General features: G+C 25.6%; 1 long non-coding RNA gene across 1 annotated transcript; it reads left to right on the forward strand.

The window, feature by feature from the left end:
• Positions 1 to 6,293, forward strand: LOC115889362. Its single transcript, XR_004051435.1, has 7 exons — positions 1 to 113; positions 1,176 to 1,356; positions 1,864 to 2,033; positions 2,404 to 2,578; positions 3,491 to 3,642; positions 4,155 to 4,335; positions 6,084 to 6,293. It is a non-coding gene; the product is annotated as an uncharacterized LOC115889362 (long non-coding RNA).
• The last annotated feature ends 824 nt before the right edge of the window (positions 6,294 to 7,117 follow it).

Below are 7,117 nucleotides of genomic sequence, written 5' to 3' on the forward strand. Positions count from 1 at the left end.
GGAATTTTTTGAATGGAATGATACTGAAAATCTTACCCACAAATGACAATTTCAAGATACAATCAGTAGTACTTAAATTGATTGGCCTTCATTACCATTGCGCTATGAAAATGGTAAGTTTTTTTTATAATTTTATTATTTTTTAAGGTTACAATTTTTGTATTTCACTACAAAATTGTAGGCTTCAAATTCAAAATAAAGTAAGTTTGAGATTGAAAATATGTTAATATATTTTTTTTTCAATCTTTGTAGTTATTTACAAATTTGTATCAGACAATTTTAATTTTATTTAGTATGTTTTCTTTTTGTAAAAATCTATGAATATTTTAAAGAGTTACTATTGCGTTTATTTTTTTAACATAACATAACATTTCATAATGTAAATTTTCATAGCAAAATTTAAAAAACGGCAAAGATTATTTTAAGCTTAAGTTTTAAAAATTTTCCCATTGAAATTTACAGTAAAATTTTAGCGATTTATTCATGTATGAAAATGGTTTTTATTTTTTATACGCGAAAACGGTGCGTCGTACCAAAAAAAAAGTCAAGAGATCAAAAATTTGTTCCAAATTTAATGTAGATTTTAAAAATAATTTTTATTTAAAAAAAACTGTGGCGTACCATTTTTTTCTTTAATAATATTTAGTTTAAATACCGTAGGGACGCCACTGATGAAAAAAAAATGTCATTTTATGGTAATACAACGTGGTAGTACAATGTAAAAAAAGCTCTTTTTAGGGGCAAAATTCAGGGGGCTGTAAATCCGAAAAGGGGGGCCACTGGCTAAAAATAAAAAATACGGGTCACATTTTTTTTTTTCAAAAATCTATGACCAAATTTTGTTGCATTAATTTCCGGACACCCTGTATATCTAGTAAATTAGATATTTAATTTTTTGGTCATTAATAACTCGATATAATAATGTATTACTTTCATATCAAGGAAATTTACAATTTTTATATTATTTCTGAAGTTATCAATAAAAGTCTTTCTTTTAATTTTATATAACTCATTATATATCACTTATTCAAATTAATATTAACAAAATGAGTATTATTTATTTGTTATTTTAGATACTTCCAAATATTAAGATAATTTATGTTATTGTCTGTTTTCTGATAGCTTCAAAAATGGCTATAATAGAAAATTACCTAATATATATTTTTTTTATTTAGGTATACGAAAGGACAATTGCCATTAGAAACAAATAAGTTCTATTAGCTGCAACTAATATTTATGGTGGTCATAAAAGAGATTTAAATGAAATGAAACTTGTGTGCATAAGAAATCGAGGAAAACCATTTTGAATTGCTGTTACTTAATAGCTGTCAGAGCGGATCTGGTTCTTTATCAATGGTAAGTTATTTATCTATCTTATAAAATTTTATTGGACAGCTTGAAAATTTTTAAAATTTTCTAATATTCGAGCGCTTTTGTTCCAATATTAGAACAGCCAACAACTATTAAAAATAGGCGGTACAAAATAAAATGCTGATACTGTATTACTGGTTGCATATTGTTACGGATTCCGTGGGTCCGCTAATTTAAACTCACGATAAAATACTTAACGGATTTATTTTCTCACAGTTTATACTGATTACAACACACAATTAATTTTTAAAAAAAAAATCCTTCGCCAAATTGTCAACATTCGCTATTCAAACCAATTATTATAAATTACAGAACTCGTCATACACACCTCGACGATATATTAAAGTTCCCACTAGAATAATCACCATAAATACATATTTTAATAAATATAGTTTTGATTAATTTTTGTTTTGTTTTTTATTAATCTTGTGTTCAAAAATCTTCAAAAATTAGTATGGTAAAAATTTATTTAATATTTTTTTGGAATTTTAGATATAAGATGGGACAATTGCTGTTAAAAATCCACAATCCGTACTATCTGCAAATATTATGGTGGACAGCCAAAAACTTTAAATGGAATGAAACTTGCAGGAAAAGACTCAGAAAGACCATTTAGGACTGTACTTAATAGCTGTTAGAGTGGATGCAGTCCTTCATCAATGGTAAGTTATTTCAGACGTCTCTAAATGCAAAATCTGACAAGTCCATTGAAATCAATTTTACAGAATACACTAAAAATTATTTAAAATATTATGAATAGTAGAAAGAATAATAAATCTACAGGACTGAATTTATCTAGTGTATTATTTCTCGAAAATATCTTGCATAAAAATGTAATTCATAGTTTCTCTTGGGATAACGAATTAAATGGTGTATAGATCTCAATTTTCCAAAATGTGTCACTTGTCGGGTTTTGCATTTAGACGTCTGATTTATTTATTTTATTTTATTAAATTTCTTTGACAAGGTTTAAAATTATGATAAATTTAGTATGAACAAACTGACGTCATAATTTTTTTTTTGTACTTTTAGTGAGCTGAACAAATTCATGTTAATGGACATTTTGACAGCTGCTGTCACAACTCAACGAACAAGTTGCAGCTTTGGAGGAAAATTTTTGATTGGATACAGAAAAATGTCAGTCGTTTCAGGATGTAAAGTTAATAGAACCAGGGTTGGGCTCGACATCTGTTGCCTTTTGATAATGGTAAGTTATTTTGATCATTTTATATACAGAAATTTTCATACAACTGGTTCATTAAATGTTTTTCAATGTATATATTTTTCTAAGTCTATAACTAGTTTAATTTAGACTAAATTTCATCTTAAAACACTTTTAATGAGCTAGTTACGTGAAATACCCTCTATATATTTTTATATTTTTATGAATTGGCATTGATAAGCTTGAAAATTCTGTAAAATTATTAAATTTTGTAGAATATTCATATTTTGCAGTTTGTACAGTTAGCATTTTAATTTGCCCTAAATTTTAACAGGTTTTAACTTTTTCTATTTTGGAAGCTAGAATTTTAATTAAAAAAAAAGAAATTAGAAGGTTTTAACTCAAGTTTTAATGATTTTTTTTGTATATCATTTTTATCTATTTTTTAAATTTACGGGGTAATAACATAACATACATAATAACAATAAAATGTATTAAAACTTAACAGGAAACCCTATAATTTGTTTTTTTTAACGAATGTTCTAGCTCAAAAATAAAAAAGTTAACAATGCCAATATTGTATTACTGGTTGCATAGACTTTTTTTAATTATTAAAGTTACCACCAAAATAAATGTAATCATTTACAAGTTATTGCTAGATATTTAACTTTTTGGTCATTAATAACTCGTTACAATAATGGGTATACCCAATAATGTATTACTTTCATATCAAGGAAATTTACAATTTTTATATTATTTCTGAAGTTATCAAAGTCTTTCTTTTAATTTTATATAACTCTTTATAACGTATTCAAATTAATATTAACAAAATGAGTATTATTTATTTGTTATTTTAGATAGTTCCAAATATTAAGATAATTTATGTTATTGTCTGTTTTCTGATAGCTTCAAAAATTGCTATAATAAAAAATTACCTAATATATATATTTTATTTAGATATACGAAAGGACAATTGCTATTAGAAACAAATAAGTTCTACTAGCTGCAACTAATATTTGAAATGAAACTTGTGCAGAAGAAAATGAGGAAAACCATTTTGAACTGCTGTTACTAATAGCTGTTAGAGGGGATCCAGTTCTTCATCAATGGTAAGTTATTTATCTAATAAAATTTCATTGGACAGCTTGAAATTTTCTTAAATATATACAAGCGCTTATGTTCCAATCTAAGGTTCCAATATTAGAAAAGCCAACAACTATTAAAAATAGGCAGGACAAAATAAAATGCTGATACTGTATTACTGGTTGCATATTGTTAAGGATTCTGTGGGTCCACTAATTTAAACTCACGATAAAATACTTAACGGATTTATTTTCGCATTATATACACACAATTTATACTCATTTAAAAAATCCTTCGCCAAATTGTCAACATTCGCTCTTCAAAACTGTTTGGTTTGAAATTACAGAACTCGTCACACACACACCTTGACGATATACGATATATTAGAGTTCTCACTAGAATAAACGCCATAATTATATATTTTAATAAATATAATTTTGATTAATCTTTTTTGTTTTGTTTTTTATTAATTTTGTTTTCAAAAATCTTCAAAAATTAGTATTGTAAAAATTTACTTAATATTTCTTTGGAATTTTAGGTATAAGATGGGACGATTTAACGCAATTATTGCTGTTAAAAATCCACAAGCCGTACTATCTGCAAATATTATGGTGGACAGCCAAAAGCTTTAAATGGAATGAAACTTGCAGGAAAAGACTCAGAAAGACTATTTAGGACTGTACTTAATAGCTGTTAGTGGTCGCAGTCCTTCATCACTGGTAAGTTATTTATTTTATTTTATTTTTTTTTTTCTTACTAAATTTCATTGACAAGCTTGAAAATTATGATAAGTTTCAGAAGCCTATGAGGCCAACGTCTATTCCTATACCGGGTGCGTCTCGAAAGTGGCTCACCACTATAACTTTTTTCATTTTTTCAGATAAAAAAAACGACATTTGGTATGTTAGCATGTGACATAAATTAGGATTGATTGACGCATTCAATTGTTCTTGGTCACTTCCTGTTTCACCGGAAACGACTACAACTTTTGATTTTTAAATGGCACCCTCGGTATATTTCTACTTTATTCGATAGAAAATGACACTCTGAATAGAATGACATATTATTTGTCAATTTTAGCTTAAAAACAAATCGTATTTCAAATTTCAATCTAGAGTACCATGGCTGTGTTAAAAACAATAATTTTTAATCAAGGAGCCTTGGAAAAATAGTTTTGATAGTCTAATGTTTTTCGTATCTTATTCTTTCTGAATAAAAGATGCCGAAATCACATTTTTAATCATATTTCAATTTTTTCAAATGGAACGAAGGTGGTTCATTAGCATATTTAGAAAAAGCATTTCTGTACGAATAATTTGGTACCACACACTTGGTATTTTGAGTCAAATTGTCGCTATATGTATCCCATGTTACAATTTCAAATAAATCATATGCCAAATGTCAAAATTTGACATATGATAGATCATTCTATTCAGAGTGTCATTTTCTATCCAATAAAGTAGAAATATACCGAGGGTGCTATTTAAAAATCAAAAGTTGTAGTCATTTCCGGTGAAACAGCAAGTGACCTAAAACAATTGAATACGTCAGTCAATCCTAATGTATGTCATATACTAACATACTAAATCTCGTTTTTTTATCTGAAAAAATAAAAAAGTTATACAGGTGAACCACTTTTGAGACGCACCCGGTATATCATTTATTAAAAATTCACATAAAAATTTGTCAAAAGTAATATTTAAATGTAACAAAATAAAAAGTTTTCAAACATACCGATTATTATTCAAAGGTTTTCATAAAAAAATATGAACTTTGCTTTCTTTTAATTTTTTTATTCTTTAATTTTTGATAAGTTTTTATGTCAATTTTTACCTACCTGGTGGTAATTGTTATCATTTGTCATTCCAAAGGTCACTGTGATGCTAATTTTTTTTTTCTCACAGTATATATGTATATAAATTATTAATTTAAGGAAGGACGTACTTTTTGAATTCGTTTACATATTTATACTTTTTAGGCCTTGACAAATCAATGTGCTTGCCGATAAAAATATATATTTATTTTACTTTTTACATAGTTATATATTTTTTTAACGTCTATTTTTTTATGTAATTTATTAAGAATTGATATAAAAACTTGTCAAAAATTATATAATAATATTTAAATGAAAAAAAGGAAAGAGTTTTCAAACATATCAACTATTATTCAAAACCTTAACTTAAAAAATATGAATTTTGAATTTTTTTAACTTTTTATTCTTTGATTTTTTACAAGTTTTTATACCAATTTTTTATTAATGATATTTCTTGGTCTACCTGGCAGAAATAATTGTCAGCAATTGTTATTTTATAAGCCACTATGATGCTGTTTTTTTTTCTCATAGGGAGTATATACAAATTAATAATTTAAAAATCATAGTTATTGCGTTAATAAAAATATATTTAATTTTTACATACATAGATTGTTTTATTCATTTTTTTAATATTATTTTTATTTTATTTTTTAGATATCTCTGCATTTTCTTAACAATGGATATCCCAACAGTTGCTCCTACTCGTCACTTTCCTCTTTCACTCAACATAAAGCAGACTCAATACTCCTCAATGCCTCACCAAGCTTCGTTAGCTTCATTAATAGTGTTATTGTTTCAATAAATTTGTTTATTGGTTTTTATCCTCTTACTATATAATTATATCAGGCGTCATTTTAATGTTAATTTTTTGTAAAATTTTGATAATCTGGACAAAAATCTTTTTTTTTTCTTAAGCTTTTGCAAAATAAAACACTAGTTAAGAACAATACTTTATTTTATGAATAGGACCATTATCTCTGTTTATATTGGCTTTATATTAATTTATTTTGATGCTCTATTTATTATCTAATTGCCTCTAGTTTGAGGCATGTTTGATTAATTTTAAATCATTAAAATCTATGCATTAATCTTTATGAAAAATATGTTGAGCAATGTAATAGTATCTGTTATAATTTTTCATCTCTTAAGCTTTTTTTCAATCTCATTTATCTTTTATTTTTTCATTCATTAAAGGTTATTAGATATTGTAATTATTAATTAAATTGTTAGTTGTATTATAACGTAATATTTTTTTAGTAAAATTAAAGACATTCTTTATAAATTTGTATCATTACCAGTTATTTATAGTAGTAGTTCTTTAATTATTTTTATCTTGTATTATTTATAATTTCTTAAGTGTTTCTAAATTTATTCCAGATTATCAAAATTATAAATGTTATACTTGCGCAGCTGCGTCACTATAGCTCTATGAACACGAGTATTATTTTGGTTTTAAAGCTTTTTTAATTTATTGTATTAATACAAACTAAATTTTATGGAATTTATCTAACTATATCTACGATCAGATAATAATTTAATAGTTTAATGGTCGATTTAATCATTTTTATAAGTTCTTGAATGATTATTTTTAGTAAAATAATCCATTTTGTTAATACTTGTGTTCTATTTTTTTTTTGCTTTTGTGAATTATTTTTGGTACCCTAGGACAGCGGCGTGCATACGAGAGT

Source organism: Sitophilus oryzae, unplaced genomic scaffold (genome assembly GCF_002938485.1).
Source record: "Sitophilus oryzae breed Bouriz unplaced genomic scaffold, Soryzae_2.0 scaffold_813_pilon_pilon, whole genome shotgun sequence".
Classification (NCBI taxonomy): domain Eukaryota; kingdom Metazoa; phylum Arthropoda; class Insecta; order Coleoptera; family Curculionidae; genus Sitophilus; species Sitophilus oryzae.